The following is a 17,294-nucleotide window of genomic DNA, read 5'->3' as shown; positions in this document are numbered from 1 at the left end:
TGATTGTACCCACCTTAGGTGAGAAAGTACTATGGCCACTCAGGTTTTTACCACTCTGTATCAAACACTGCATGAAGCCACCCAACTTTTTACATGTCCACCCTGGAACAAACAAAACCTGTAATTGTAAATATAAAAGTTCTCAGGATTTGTAGAGGCCAAATCTATTCATTTACAATAAAATCATTTGGAGGAAACCAAAGGAATGGGGTACACAAAGGTTAGGAGGAGGCTGCTGTGGCAAATCAAGGTCTTGGGGAGGCAGAAAATGTAGCTGGGAAGTTGTGTCCATTCTCTATCCTGGGTAAATGCTAACAGCTCACTGGATGGTCAGGGGTTCACTGTTTCTCCCCTACAGCCTGTTTTCTTCTCATCCTCAATGCCAGCTAGCATTTTCTTTCCACCTTTGCCTAACACTGAATCAGTTATCCTTGTCTTTAGAACTTGGCCTGGATTTTGTTCTTTGAGAGATTAGTGTAGCCCTGTGCTTGCAGGTGCTTCCAACACAAGTAGAATTCACATAGCCATGGTGAGGTGTGAGAACAGGTCTGTCTCAGTGCAGTGCAGCCCACTTAGGCTCCTGATACTCTACAGCTCTTTGTCTGCAGCACTCAGTAGCTCCTTTTATCCCAAACTTGTTCACACTGTGTTAAAATTGACTTCATGGAAATTTGGGGGAGATGAAGACCCTTCAGATATGGCTGTTGGCAGTGCATGATAGAGCCCTGGCATAAGTCATGTACAATTCTTCAGAAAGTTGAACTGCAGTCTCCAGGTGACCCAATGATTCCAGAATGAGAAGTGGGTGTCCACATAGAAACTAGGGGATATTTAGATTTTAGCAGCATTCCTCAGAGCAGCCCCAAATTGAGATTATCTAAATGTTCATCAGTCAAAGAATGAAAATGTACAATGTGGTTCAGCCCTTCCATGAAATATATTTCGGTATGAAATCATGCATCATTTGGCCATGAGATCATCAGCCTTCTGTTAGCCAATCAAATCCCTGATAAAATCACCTTACAGGGATTAAATTTTTACTTTGCCTCCTGTTTATGGAGATTTTCTAGTTTCCTGACCTCATTGCTCTGTGGTTAAGAGAGCTCCTTTTGGAGAAAACTGTTTCTCTTAAAGCAAGAGGGAAGCAGTGTGTGAGAGCAAGGGGCTGGTCCTTGCTGGGGAACTAAGCCTTTCCTATACAGCCTGGAGAACTTGCTAAGTGTGCCTTGTTGCAAGGAAAGGACTCCCATGAGTCCACTTGACTGTGCACTTTGTCAGAGTTCTCTCTCTCTTCCTCCCACTGTGATCTTTCTCCATCCGACAAAAGTTAACTTTCTTTTCTACAGTAGTACAGGTTATAGCCACTTGCATTAGCATTAATGGGAAACTGAACACATGATAGTAATGCACTGTGCTTTTCTGTGTTCATACATGTAGTTGTATATGTTCACAAGTGTACATGTATCTGTGCAAGCGCACTGTAACATACACACACATGTGCTTATAATCCTCCATCAAATCACAATTATCTACTCAACAAGAGCAGAATAGACTGGAGGAAAGAGTGCAGTGCTGAAGCAGAAGGATTTGGTCACCTATTGGCAGTAAAACTGCAGCATCACTTGAGTGTCCTCCAAAGGAACTTAAGAGCTCAGGCTGGGAGGAGGGGTAAAACTAAGTGGGTTCCACTATATTTTTTTCCTTTTAGAGTTTCTTAACATTTGCCTGGTTGTCAGCTTTCCATATGTTGTGGATAATCCAGCATGGTATACTGTGATGCTATCATGATGCTACCCTGACAGAGTAAACCCCAATAACATCATACTACCTCTTCCAATCTGTGTTGCTGCAGATAATGTAGTTTAGAGATGAGGACAGTTCCTCTCTATGTTGTATTAATGGTTTCCTCTTCCAAAGGCAAACAACTGGAGACTCCCCAGTTTCACAGCTCTAGTGAAGTGACTTGCCAAGAGCCATGCAGGAGGAACGACAAATAACTTAAAACTTATGGAATGCAGCCCATGGGTTACCACAACCACAGGGGTAGGCCTTGGTTTGGCATGGCCATCAAGATGACATTGGACATTGTGCTGTTATGAAGTACTGCTCTGCTTCTTGCCCTCACAACCCTCTGAATCTATGAGTTATTTGAAAACATTATGGCTACTTCCTGTCCCCCACCTGACAGTGTCTCTGGCATTCACAATATTAATGCTTGATTTCTTTCAGGCATTGCTGGTGGAGCACATCATGATTCAGTCACCACCCTGAAAAAATATGTAGATTGTTGACAATAACAACCACCCTTAGAAAATCTTTGGGAGAATAGTTTTTAGTGAAGGTCAGTAGCCATGTTTGGTACTAATGACTCTGATATAAAAACTTTAGGGAACACCATGAAGATCAAAGGCATACTTAAAGATATGGACCTTTTTTGTTCAGAGAACAAAACCATGGTAGCACTGGCTTACAGGACTCTCACTGAGGGTGGAAGGGGGCTAATTGATTTTGTATACCCTTATTTTGCCCTCAGCTTCCTGATAGGACTTATGAAGAATTTCTAAGGAGTAGATACACATTTTGAGGATTTAAGGTAGATATGACTGATTTTTATATAAATGTTTACATTTGTGATACTTTTAAGAATCTTACAAGATTACTTTAAAATAAATAATAAAATAATTACTTCTTTTTTATTACAACAAATTGCTGCCTTCCAGTAAGAGAAACTAGCTGAGAAACTTACCTTCTTTGCTTAAACTTTGTTAATCTATAATAAGTTGCTTGGTTATGAATGTAAGTAGGTTTTTAAAAATAATTTGTTTTTTTACTTTAATACGTAATGTTATTTCCTTTAATGCTAATGATGTATTAACACATTGTTTTTATCATAATCATTTACTGGAAGGAAACTAAATCACAATCACATTGTAATTGTATAATGCTTGAAAGACTTTGCTGGGACATATAAACAACAGAGGAAAGAATAAAGCATGGTGTGGTGTGGCTGGAGAATTGTCTGTTCCATCCATAGACTATGTGTGTACATGTAAATGTTGTGTTAGAGGGGGTTAGAACATTGTTCCTACTCTCCACCAATTGTGTTACTTATGTATGTATATATGTGTGGAATACTTAGAGCCTGCATGTTGGAGCTTTGCTGTAACCATTTAGTGTGTGAATATGGATATGTCTATCTATAGGTCTGTATACATGTGTGTGTGTGTGTGTGTGTGTGTATGTGTGTGTGTATCCATGTACTTCTGAGTACAATTGACCTCTTTGGACAGAAGATAATCTCCATGGATTTGTTGAATCTTGAATTAGCACACAGGCATGAAAGAGTTGGCTGACACAGTGGTCAACATATTACAGGAATACCTGCTCTAGACTTAAATTCTTCTTCACAGAGCAGATATCAAATGCTTTATATATTATGCCAGAAGAGAGCAATAAATTATCAAAAAGCATCCCTTAGGTCAATAAAGTGTATTCTATGAAATACCACACAATATTAAACCCTGTGGGAAGTAACAGTTACTTGGTTGGAAATTTTCAGATAACTCCCTGACACTCAAGAACTATGTTGAGTATTGTTAGAAAATGTGAAGCCAGTTTAAAGGCATGTGGACAGAAGGCACCATTCCAAAAGTATCCAGAGGCAGCATGATGAACTACATTCAGGGCAAAGATGGTGCCTCCCAGACCCTGAAATTCTGATGAGATCCAGCTAAGAATAAAGGAATCATATATGGGATTCACTTGTGAATCTCGTGACAGTACAACTGGACAACAACAACAAACATAAACTTCAGGGAGAACAACCTGAGCTTTCAACCAGTATTGTACCTGCAGCTGATGAGATTCATACATGAGCCTCAGATGGCCAAAATATCAATGTGAAAGACAAATTCAACTTCTCAGATTAATCAATATTGCTGAATCTTGTTGGAAAACAGAACCTAAGGACACTACAAATTATTTACCATGCAGTCATGAATCCCACTAGAGAGAATAATGATCAGTAGTATGTGGTTAATCTGAACCACAAGGATGTGTGCAAATGGTCTAAGTTGGGGGTGATGTGGTGTGCTAATAAAGTGTATAACAGAGGAGGTTATGCTCTCTTTCAAGATGGGTGCTCCTAAACTTATGGAGCATGACATACTGTGGACTCTTCTACATACTTGCTGTCCATTGTATGTGGCATGAAGGATAAGTCCAGGATATGAAGTGCATCATCCACAATTAAGTTAAACCCAGTGTCATAGACAGAACTTAGGATTCCTGCTCCACTCTTAAAAAATGTCTTTGATAAAAGATGACATATTAGAGTTTCAGAGGAATAATCTCAAAAGTGTAATTGTAAAACTTACTGTGAAATAGCATTTCAGAGAATTCTGTTGCTACTGGCTAACTGCCATTATTCATTTCTCAATGTTATAGGTCTGGACCAGGTCATTATTAGACATACCCGTGTGGGAACAGTAAGAACTTGTGTCATAGTTCAAGCCAAGAATCTAAGAAACTTCACTATTTGCAACTAATGTAAAAAGTGCCTACTTGGGAATGAACAAAGCTTTAAGAGCATTAGGCTCAACTGCCATTTCACAGCCAAGGAAGCAATAGCATATCCAGGTCAGTGCTGCTGTTTGCTGGATGTGTCAGAAAAAGCAGGAGGATAGCTGTGAGTATCCACAACACAGCATCAAGAATCTTTAGAATGGTAGAAATTATAGTCTATATTATATTGTGTACATTATATTATATATTATGTTACAAAATTATTGATTTACATCAAGAAGTTCATCTTCTTAGGAGTAGAAATACTTGAGCAGAGGTAACATGAGGGTCCAGATAGGCAAGAGAATTCTGTTTGTACAAAGGTGTGCTGGATACCCCTCTTGCTGAGCTTGCACCAGGCAGGACTTCAGAGAAGGCAGAAGCACATCCATAGTGGTTCAGAATTCAGGAGAAAAAGTTCAAGAATAAAAATCAATACTTGTTTTGATCTTCCATCCGATAATCTTTGGAGGAGATGTGTTAACTAAAGTTAAAAGTCTTTGAGCAAAAGCCTATAATACCTTTAATCCTTAGCCTTGGGAAGTCTTCACCTGAAAAGCCCCCAAAGAAACATAAGAACCATTGTCCTGATAGGCTATTACCTCTGAAACTGCCTTTATACCCTGTCTTCAAGGCTGACCACATGGTTAATTCAGTGCTGCGAAACTGCAGCAAGAGAATACTGCTCATCTTGATGGTTTGTTTGTTTGATTGATTGATTTTGGTTTGGGTTTGTTTGGTTTGGTTTGGGGTTTAGGTTTTTTGTTCCATTGGTTTATGGTTTTGATATTTATTTTTCTTTCTTTTGTTCTGGTCATTATTTTGGTATTTTGCTGTAGCTATATACACTGAATGTACTGATCTAGCTGATTAGAGATTCCTTTAAGCCCCTATTAAGAGAAACATTTTTACAATTTTTTACAAATTTTAATTTTTTACAAATTAAAAAATCAGTTTCTAAGTCTTCACACTTTGACTGCTCTTGTCACCAGTTGTGTTGTCACACTCTTGTGGGCCCAAAATTCACAGACAGAGATGGATATCTATGAGCTCCAGGCACCATAAGCTACATGGTGAATTCCCAGCCAGCCAGTTCTACACAGTACTTTTTAGGGGGCATGGATGTCATGATCTACTCTGTGGATACCCACTTAATAATGAAAAATGTATCCATACTGTATCCTTTAGGTCATATACTTAGAAACCCCTAAAATATGGTGCACACATTCACATGTTTCTGAACTAGTCATGCAGACCAAATTAATGAGAGTCACAACTGTATTGTTCTAAAGCCTCTTAGGAAAGGAGTATTCATTCTGGGTGTATACAAGAAACCAGGAAATCCAGAGCTATCTGCCTCTCATTTCCTTGAAATACAGCCTCCGTAATAACTGTAAACTTGAAATGATTTCCCAGATTGAGATGTCCCAAATATTCATGTTGAGAAAACCCAGACATGTTGAGATGTGGCTTTATTTTTAGGTAATATTAGTGTGGCTACACATTTGGAGCGTTTGTGGTGTTGCTTGGTTTTGGAGGGTTGTTGTTTGTTTTCTTTTATTTATATGTATCTTTCCCTGCTGGATGTCTGTGCACCACATGCATGCAATTCCTCCCGAGGCCAGAAGAGGTCATGGCCTTCCACCTAGAGCCAGAGTAATGGGATTGTTAACTGCCCTCTGGGTACTATTGTGGATGGACAAATGCTCTTAATGAAGAGACTTCTCTCCAGTCCCTACATTCGATCTTTGTCCTTCCAGACTTGTGTGGTTTCTCATTGAAAGAGATTACAACAAACTAGAGACAGAAGTTACTGGAGACCTTCATTTAGGTACAGGTGCCTGAAGATGGCATGCTAGTTTTCTTAGGTCACCAGGCACCCATGCAGTACTCTTGTGGGTTCAAGATTATGCCCTAGAATCACAGATTGTCAGGTTTGGAGGAGATCTGTCACCTCTCATGCCAGATAACCATGCAGATTAGGCATGGAATGCCTAATAATGAAATGCCCAATTGATTAGATCCTCTTTGGGGCAGAGGTGGAGGAAGGAAACACCATTTCAAGTCAGCTGACCAGTGTTGGGATGAAGCGTCAAACTGCTCTGCTAGGATGGAGCCTGAAGCAGAGGTCACATGCCTTTAGTGGAGGGCATGCCTGTGCAAAGCTAGGAAGGGGGAGCAAGAGATGGTTAATGTTGATCTTTAAACACAGTAGACTTCAGAGTGTATTGAGGAAGTATTTCTTCCAGTAGATGCTTCAGTCTTGAGAAGTTCTGCTTGAACTGATCTGATTTCTGAGACTAAGAGTGAGTCAGAAACTTAATGTGTGAAGGAAACAATCCCCTGCCTCCACAACATAAACATTAAGAAAATATTATCCCTGTCTTATACAATTAAAGGTATAGGAGAAAGATATTGGCCTCTGGGAAACAGGGAAAACCCAGGTCAGTGGTCTGTATGGCACATGAACTGACTTAGGGGGTTATATTTATTATTGAGAACAATTTCCAACATTCATGGTCCCTAGAGATTTAGGTGCTAACAAAAATATCTTACCCATGTCAGGGTCCTAACTAACACTCCCCATCCAAAGCACTTCACTTGTCATGAAGCAGAGAGAAATTTCTAACTTTGGATGGAGAGGTTGCCAAAGGGTATTCCCTGGGTCATATGAGAGACTCCAGGAAAGGGCACCCCAGTAATTGGACAATTTGGGGACAGCTAGTTAGCAGGTAGGTCATGGCAGTACCCAGTGACATCATCAGGAATGCCTTCCTTGGACATTCTCTCATATCTAGGAAAGAAGTAGAATCTTCTGTGATGTCACCTGTGTTGTGGTGACAACTGCCTGTGGAATATTTCTTTAGTGCCTTTTGGGTTCACAAACAGGCATGTTTTCTAGGCTGCTTAGGCTATTTTGGAAAGAGAATGGTGAACAAGGAGAGACCTCTCCGAGTAAGAAAGAAGCTGGCCTCCTGTCTTGTAAGAAAGGAAGACTGAAATCATTCTGGGGAAGGCACAGTGAGTCCTGGGTAGACTTGGGGAACTTTCTGGAAGAAATAGGCTTGAGCTGGGCCTTCCAGGAATATGCCTTACAAGCTGGAGCCTTGGAATTTCTCAATGGTAGAACAATAGTCAAGAATTTCTGATTATTAGTTTGACAGAGAGCCAGGTACTGACAAGCCTGCAGCTACTTTTCTGGGAGCTATTTAATTTCATTTTGAGTGGCAAAGAATGCCATGAGTAGGAACTATGAGATGAACAGTGTGTCTGTTCATGGTAGGAGTTGAAGCCCTTCAACCTCTGGATTACTACAGGTTAAAGGAGTCTCTGAGGACAAAAACAGAGAAGGATGTGACTCTGGTCATGTGTGGAGTCTCAGAAACTTTGAGTTTCAACACACATGATTAGACCTTGATGGTGCTAAGCAATATGAACTCCAGGATTTACCTGCATCACATCTGATATGAGCTGACAAAGATCCCTAAGTCTTTATGTCTGAGGCAGCTTATGGATTTCAGTGTATCATACTCTCTGTAATAGGGAGTGTGGCATATGTATGATGATGGTGGTTGGGAAGAGGGATATAGCTGAGCAGAACAGCTCAAAGATTGCTTTTCTGCTCCTTCTGGGATTCACCCTGTCTCTAGCTTTTCCTCTCCCTCACCATTCTTTTTGAAACTCAGAATTGTCTCTGCTGCCCCTGGGCCATCCACTCTGCAAATTCATTTGTGTTTATTCATCTCCAGACTCTGCTAGGCAAACATCATCCCAGAATTCCACCATCAGTAACTGGAGTGAGATGACGAGTTTGGAAGAACTGAAATTGAAGATCAAGAAGATGAACTTTGAGGAGGAAGAAATTAGTCAAATGCTGAACCTGTTCAATTATAATGATTTGAACTACAGGTAGTAATTATGCTCAGTCCCATTTTGTATTGTGCCCTCCCTATTAACCCAAGATTTCCTCTAATCATGCGTGTTAGAAAGCCCTGACAGGTGTTGAGAAGTAGAATACTTGACCTTGAGGTACTTGGAGTTTGATTGGTTCTGTCCACAGCTGGAAGGCCCTGGTCAGATTTGCTGCCTCTCAGTGTGTTAATGAAATGCCTGCAGGTCATCACTGCTTTCCTCTGAGTTTGGTCCTTATACTCTGAGACTATGGCACCTCCCTGGATTTAGCTGGTATTCTAATTGTGTTTGTGAGTGGGTTGGTGTGTATGTGTGTGAATGTAGTTGTGTTTGTGCTGTTCAGGATCTGAGGCTCTGGGACCTTTGATGGGGTTTGAGGATTTGTCTGATGCACAGTTTGCAGGTCAGGATAGTGTTGAGTCCATAGAAGCCCAAATGGATCCACAGGGTACTTTGCTCCTTGTGTTTGCACTGGTGTCACATAGGAATCTCCTGGGGGAGGAAGTGTTATTAAGAATCTCCCCTGTAAATACTAATCTTGTCCTCTGAGAATTCATGTAACAATAGGAACTAAGTATTGATATTCCTACTTTAAAAATAAAAGTAATCAGAGATATCTGTTGGGCCCAAGCTGTGGCAGAGACTAGGAGAAACTTCTCACAGAACTAGTGTATTCCTTCAGGCTCACAGGAGATGCTCTTGGAGGTATCCTCCCTCCATTTGCTCCACTGGCTCTGCTGTCCTGTGCCAAGAATTATAAGTTTAATCAGCACCAATAGGCCCCATGTTCAAAGAGCAAGGCTGTGGCATATATTATTGGCTGGGGCAGTCCAGGATACAGCCGTTCTGCCCATGACCCTTACAGAAATATTTGCTCTGTGTGCCATGCCCTAACATAGAATGAACATCGAATTCAACATCATTAAAAGAAACCACGAAAAGACCATTATGAATATCCAGAAAATGACAGAGTCAGTAATTGATGCCATGGAGAAATACAAGGACCTCATTGAAGAAAACTATTCTTACAGGTGAGTGACTGACAAAGCTGAGACCCCAGCACTAGACAGGGAATGCTTCTGTCCTTCTGGGACTTTGAACAAAAGTAAGGGCTCTGATTCTATACTGTTTCTTAACAGGAACCCTGCCTTGAGGCAAGGGTCATGGATTTGTACCTCTTGCACTCAGGTGTCCTAAGTCTGAAGAGTGTAGAAGTGGATAAGTTTGTAAGACCTTTCAGTTTTTATTCTTCCAAATTCAGGATCCTCTACATAGAAAATATTTTCACCTCGATGGGAATATCAAGCAACACTGAACCTCTATGGCTCTGACAATAGATTTAAAGATCTGGGATCCATGACAAAAATGGAAAGAGTGTATTCCTGTTGGGTCTTCTCTCCTCTCTCAGAGGGGAATTGCCCTCTACCTGCTGATGGCTTTCTAGTACCAGGGACATATAAGCACCCATGAGGAACATTTCATCTTCCTTGATGGACATAAACCCACTTGCTGTCAGGCCTTACAGAAGTACTTTCAGTCTGGGGGAATGTGGCTGGTCTCTGGATGTGACCTGCCTCTAATTGGTGCTGATATGTATACTGGGGACTCTAGTCTGAGGATGTCTAGGGACCAGGACACTTGCAGGGATGATGGTACTGGGAGAAGTGACAGGCAAATGGAAGCTGGCTGGGAATCACCATTTTATTTGTTTGTGGTTCAGCACCAGGCACTGCCAACTCCTTAGAGAATGTTCTCAACTGAAAGACAATGTCAGGATATTGCTGCAGAGTGGGAACAGAAATCTGCTGGTAGAGCAGAGTGAACCACAAGTGTCCTATGGAGAAGAGAAGAGCTTCTGTAATGAGGCCAACAAGAACATCTATGTCCTGGGTGCCAAGCATCAGCAGGTAGGATGAAACATCAAAGGCAGAGTGTCCTCATGTCTAACCAGAAACATGGATAAACCAGTGTCACTGTCCACCAACTTATCTAGGCCCTCACCTATGTCTCTCATCCAAGTGATCATTTATATGATCATTTAAAAGGCTGTGTGTGGACGTAGCCTTTTTCAAAAACTCCATGTTTAGAAACTAAATGCTCTATAGGTCTTCAACCCTGTCAGAAGTCCAGAATGACTGAGTTAACTGAAATTATGGGAAGACTAAGCATAGCTTCTAAAACTTAGCCAATTTATAGAGACCACTGAACACCTGAAAAGCCCCTATACTAGCGAACTTTGGAGCATCAAATCTTCAGCCTTCTGGCCCAGAGTTATCTGACAAACCTTAGTGATGCAGAATTATTAAGGGATGATTACTCTGTCTAGGCAGATATAATCAGTCGACTATTCTGCAAGTGTGTCCTTTTCTGGAGAGTAATTTGTCTGTAGATGGAAAGAGGCAATTCTTGCCTAGTGGCTGTCACCACACAACTAGAGTAACTCCAAGGATGCTCAATTTCTTCTTAGAATCCACGACAGGAATCTGTCAGGAGCAGACAGGTCTCTAATCAAAATGAACATTAATATAGAAATATTTGTAGCGTCAGTTCTATGGACTTCTGATGTTTTGAAAACCAACTATCCATGTAAGGTAACCTGGACTGTTGTCTGTTAACTCCTCTCAGCTATTTCTAACTAAAATACGGAAAACACCCTAACATTAAACTCAAACCATGAATTTACTATAGTCCCTTAACTCATAGGCTAACCGTCCCAAATCAGTTTAAAAAGTTAAAGAAGGACTGGTTCTAAGCCTTGTATTCCTAAATGTGTTATACAGGCACAATGCCCATGACAGTATCAATATTCATCTCACTTTTATATCAATATGAAGCTCATGCCAATGAAATCCTTAAATTTGAAATCAAAGTTAATTTTGTACCACTTAAGAAATTATAACTTCATCTTGATATTAATTATACAGATTGCTACCAATAGGTTATGGCTATGCAATAAGTCCTAGCTAATCCTCCCTGTTCCAACAAAACCACTACTTTTCCCTAGAGAGGCAGAGCAATATCAACCACCTTAGTCCCCAAGCACAGGGAATAGGGACACTGACTCTTCTTGAACTTCTTTCTTTGAGAGAAAAGATCTGAGTGCATGGTTTTCAGCTGACATTCATTCTAAAGCCAAGAAAAAAGCCAGATTCAAAATTAAGTGTTTTAGTTAGGAGAGATGACAGAGGTTCTGGTTATTCAACAAAATGATGGACTGGGTATTAGGAAGATCTTGTACCTCACTAGTACAATTAGGAATGATTATGTACTAATTGTATTTTGAGAGAAAAGTTTGATTTAAACAGGAAAGGTGATATGTAGGAGGAGAAGGGGAAGGAGTACCGAGAAGAGATGGAGTAAGGAGAGGGGAAGATGAAGGAGAGGAGAAGCTAGGTGATGAGAGAGAGAAAGAGAAAGAAAGTGGGGGCATGGAGGCAGATGTTCACGTGTCTTCCCCAGTCAAAGATAGTTCATATATATGTAGGTTGGGTATTGGGTTACACTTCTGATTGAGCATTACCAAACTTATAAAGCCTTTGATTAACATTTAAAAAATTCTATAAAAGCAAAAAGGAAAAGGGGGCATGCGATAGGGGTTTTCTAGGGAGGGGAAATGGGGAAAGAAGATGGCATCTGAAATGTAAATAAAATATAAAATAAAAAAATTTTAAAAATTAAAAAAGGAAAGCAAATGCTCTTGCTCTGCTTGAGTCTGCATTTTTGAAGGGCTATGGGTTGGCTACACACCACACCACTGCCTGCCATTAAGTTTGAAGGGTGCTAGGTGGAAGCCCTTCTTTATCATAGCACAGGGCTTGGAAAGATAAAGAAAAGACCTGTATCTCATTTGCTTTACAAGGATCATGTGAGATTCCAGGTAGGAGGTAGTTTTCAGGGATGAGAGCATAGTGGAAATGACAAGTAAGTGGATCTCACTGTTGCCTTTGGCAGATGTTGTTCTTCTTCTCCCTCTGCCCTTTTCCCTCTATCTCAGGTTGGTCTCTTCAGGCTTCATAGATCTTGATCCACAGTGACAGATCCTCAGCTTGTCAGTCTTGTTTTCTCTGAGTGTTGCTATAGAGGTCATTGTTCCTGGGCCTCACAGTTTGGCCTTACAGTCTAAAGCTGGCTGGATGAGCAGGGATGTGGGAACAGATTCTCACAAGCTAAGGGTTTTTTTGAGAGATTTGAGTCTTCAAAGAAAATTTCTGCATATATACCCACCCCCATTCTGACCATGAAAAGTTTTCTCTAGTGCTTTTTATTTCTCTAGGAAGAGTAGCAGTGATATAGGTCTCACTTGAAACATCTGCTTTGCCTAGACAAATGACCTTTTCTTCAAACATGACAGATTCCTCATTGTTTTCTGCTCACTTAAGATTTTTGGTGTTACTGTGTGTGTGTGTGTGTGTGTGTGTGTGTGTGTGTGTGTGTGTGTGGTGTTAGTGTGGTGTTAGTGTGTTTCTTCAGACATGCAGCTGTGTGTGTGTTGAGATGCCAAGTTTAATGAGAAAAACACTCTGAGATTTCAGTTTGTTTCCATGAAACATCAAATACAGCACTCAAATTATTCTGCACCTCCACCTAGCTCTCAAGAGAAACAGGACACAAAATATTCTTGTAAAGTCATATTTTCAAATGATTAGGGGCAAATCTATTGATTCTCATTGAAGTCCTTTGGAGCAAATCAAAGTAATATGGTGCATGGAGGTAAGGGAAAGATTGTTGTATAAAATCCATGTGTTTATGTCTCTTTTCTGCTCTTGGTGAATTGTCAAGGCTCACTGGATTGTTAGGTTGCTCACTGTGTCTTCTTAGCATTCCAGGTTGTTTTCCTCATTGTCTGCTACCATTTATTTTCCAGCTACTTCTGCTTAGTAAAAGTTTGCCTTCAAGTCTGTCTTGGATTTTATTCCTTGAGAGATTAAGTTGCTTGGAGCTGTATCTGCATCTAGCAGAAGTCCCAGGGATGTGGTGCAAGAACAGGGGTGTTTCAGGAGCCCCTTGAAGCTCAAGATCTCTAAAGCACTCACTGTGTGTTATCTGTGTAGCATTCTGCAACTACTGGTATTCAAAATAATTTCCTCTCAGATAAAATCAGCCTCAATGGCGGTTGAGAATAATGAGGACCTTCAGACAGGTCTGGTAGTATAAAATCGGGTAGGTCTGTGAGAAGTCTTTTTCAGAAAGTGGAAAAGAAGTCCCCTTTTACCCAGCGAATTTGAACAAGTAGTAGATGTACACAGAGTAAATAGGGCACATCAGGGTTGTAGTGGTCTGCAGAGCAGCCCTGAAGGAGAAACTATCCAGATGTCCATTAGCTAAAGAGTGAAAATGCTCCATTTGGTGCAGCCCTTCCATGGACTATTGCTCAGTGTGAGATAATCCAAACAAACATTTGGCATTTCAACTAGTCAGCCTTATCTTACTCAAAATATCCTTGACACAGTCAAATGATGGGAAAAAGTTTTACATTTTTTCCTAGTTATGGGGAATTCTTATTATTCTGGGTTCATAGCTTTGAACACCAAGTCAGTCAGGCTATGGTAAAGGGAGCTCCTATTGGAAGAAGCTGTTTACTTGGGGACAAGTCTGAAACAGTGAAGAAGAACAAGAAGCTAATATACCACCAACATGTGATCCTTAGCTGGGAAACAAGCCTACTCTACACAGCCTTGGAAACTTGCTAAGGCAGATTAGATAATAAGCCAAGAAGCCTGATTCCAAGTTAGGTTTAAGAGAGGAAAGCATATCATTGACTGCATTGTCCATATGCTATGCCACTATGTACCTATCCCATGCAATATTTGATATTTTTATACCTGAAAAATATACTGGGCAATTTTTATATTAGCCATAACTGGGAAACTAAACTGGTCACTGCAATATACCATGCTTGTAATGTGTGAACACATGTATTTTGTGTGTTTGAGAGTGTGCCCTACAAAACCCATAGACATACAGGTGTATGTTCTGTTTCGTCATGACCATCACCTTATAGTTCAGTGGAGTAACTTTCTTTAACACACTCTTGCTGATTATAGGACCAGAGCAGTGCCCATGGATTTCATGGGAGATGGTTTCTCTGGGTATCTTCAGATAAAGGGACTGACAAGTGGAACACAGGCAGGTTCCAGCACTGGAGAAATAATCATAGTCTTCAATTCTTGGCAGGTTTTTTATAAGACATCTACATGGTTTTCTAGGTAACTCTCATGTGTCTTGAACTCAAATTCAGACATTGCTACAATGTTACTACTCAATATAATATACATGGACTACTGGAAAAATATACTTTTTTTACACCAGTAGAGTGTGTAGTTCACAGTTCAGTTTCTAGCAGTTTTTAAAAGCTGAGAAAACGATAAAGCCTGGGTACTCTATGACACTTGGGCATAAAGGAATGGCCTCAGCTCATGGGTCATGCTGGACTGTCCAGCTGAATAGAACTGGTGTTGGAGGGAGAGCTGAACTGACAAATCCTTACCAGGTCTTTGGCCCTTCCTTCCATAGGTCTAAAGTGCTCCTGCCGAAACTCAAACATCGTTCAGACCAGGACAAGATCTCCCACCAAGAGAACTGCTGTATGAGGTGCACTGAGTGTGTGCAGCAAATGCACCACTATGGCATCTCATCCCTAATCACCATGAAAATCCTGGGCTGCAGTTTCTTCTTTATATTGCTTTCTTTGGCATGAATAGGCCTTAATTTCATCTAGCCAGTAGCCCAGCAAGAATGCACATTTGGAGGAATTCAGGGCAGTGCTGAGGCACATCAAGAACTGCTGGGCATCAGGGAAGAGTAAGAGTGTATATTTTTCTTGCCCTGATGAAGAATAACTTCATGGATATATGTCAACAAACTTGCAGACTTTGAGCCAAAAACTGTAACATGTCTTATGCTCAGTCTTGGGAGGACATATCCTTCAAACACAGACTCCAAAAAGAGAAGACCTGCTTACATTTCTCTTGAAAAGATTATTTCCATCAATAACTGCTTTCCTACTATGTTGCCAAGGCCAGCCACAGGCTGTAAGTCTGTGCTGCAAAATGAGCAGCCAAAGAATGCTACTTCCCACAGTTCTAGAGTTTAGATTTTGGTTTGAGTTTTTCTAACTTTGGTTATTTGTTTTATCTTGTTTTCATTTGAAGTTTGTTATTGATTTATTGTTGTTTTGTTCTTGTAATTGATTTGATATTTTGACAAGCCTATACACATATTGACAGTACATATTGACTGCTTGGTTTCAGTCACTTTTGAGTAAATTGAATGCAGTCTTTCGAATGAAAGAGTGATCTTTTAACTCTTCACTTATAAGAACTTTCTTTATTCAGGTGTGGTGTCACCATGTTGAAATTCCACACCTATTAGACAGAGATGGATGTCTAAATTCTCCCAGGGCTTGGGCTTTTTAATTACTTCCTGATCTGGTCTTTCCAGGTCAGTGAACAGGGTCTATCTAGCAAGAGAGAGAGAGTGTTGGGATGGAGGGGCAAGAGGCACAGAGAATGGAGACAAGACTGAGACTCTGATGAAGTCCCATTTATTGCAAGGAAATTCTGGGTACTTACATCCTTTACCAGGTGGCTTACAGGCATGGACAAGCAGAGGAACACAGCTGAAGGTGCTTTTCATGTGAGCCTTGCAGCTGGGGACAATAAACAGCAAAACAAGATATGTAAGCAAAACAAGATGTTTATCAGAGTGTGCTCAGCTGTTGTAGGCTGTTTGCAAAACAAGTCTCTTATGTTGGTATATTGCTCAAATGGTTGCAAAGAGGGTAGCCACTTTTTGCTAGTAGTTGGCTCCCAACAACTTTCCAGCCAGACTGAGATACAAAGGTGTTGGGAGCCCACCCCTAGCAGAAAGCAACTATTCTCTTTGCAGCCTTCTTGGGCCATATATATGTAGGTTGATCCTTGTCCACCCTAAATAAAGACTTGTTTTTCTAGGCTGATATTTTTGCAAGCAGCCCACAACCACTGAGCACACTCTGAGAATCATGTTGTTTTCCTCAGACATACCCTGGACTTGTTGTTTAGTGTCCCCAGCGGCTAGGTACTTGTGGTTAAGTGTCTCCAGCTGCACTCCCTGCTTGTCCTTATATACCCATAATTTTGTTTCAATAAAAAAGACTTGATCAGAAAACTGTCTTGTCTTCATTATTTGCATCTCTTGCCCCTGAATCCCCACTTTCTTCCTTGTAGAACCCATTGATTGACCCTCATTGCAGGTCACCTGGCAGGCAATATGGGGCAGTGAGAACAAGAGGCTCCTTGAGGGACATTATTGAAAGAAGGGTCTTCGACAGGAAATTCAAAGTGTAACAAAGTTGGTCTCTGCTGGAACCTGCTGCACTGACATTGGTAAGTCATAGTATGAGAATGGGGCAAGAAATAAGTCAGCATGACCTATATGTGGAACAGATGAGAAATGCTTTAAAGACGAAAGGAGTAAGGGTGAAATTCAGCATTTGTTGTCATTTTTTGATTTCATTAAAGACTTATGTCTGTGGATTCCTCAGGTAAGAACTATTGATGAGAAAAGATGGCATAGAATTGGAGATGCACTTAAAGAATTTTACAGGCCATTTGGGCCTGAGAAGGTCCCAGTTACTGCCTTTACATAATGGAACTTGATAAATGAAATGATCTCACAAAGTGTCTGTCGATAGTGGTGGTTGTTGAAGAGGGTGAAAAAAATTAAAAGACAGTGAAAAGAAAGAAAAAGGAAAGGAAAGAAAAAAGGTTGATCCTTCCAAGGAAGATATAGATTTAATTTCTCTAGATAGTGATGATGATCAGGGAGGGACCTCTCCA

The 17,294-nt window shown here is 40.6% G+C and overlaps 1 pseudogene; it reads left to right on the top strand.

The window, feature by feature from the left end:
• Window positions 1–7,454: 7,454 nt before the first annotated feature.
• Window positions 7,455–15,075, top strand: LOC117704372 (uncharacterized; annotated as a pseudogene).
• The last annotated feature ends 2,219 nt before the right edge of the window (window positions 15,076–17,294 follow it).

The sequence above is a fragment of the Arvicanthis niloticus genome, chromosome 2 (genome assembly GCF_011762505.2).
Source record: "Arvicanthis niloticus isolate mArvNil1 chromosome 2, mArvNil1.pat.X, whole genome shotgun sequence".
Classification (NCBI taxonomy): Eukaryota; Metazoa; Chordata; class Mammalia; order Rodentia; family Muridae; genus Arvicanthis; species Arvicanthis niloticus.
This window is presented reverse-complemented; position numbering and strand designations above follow the sequence as displayed.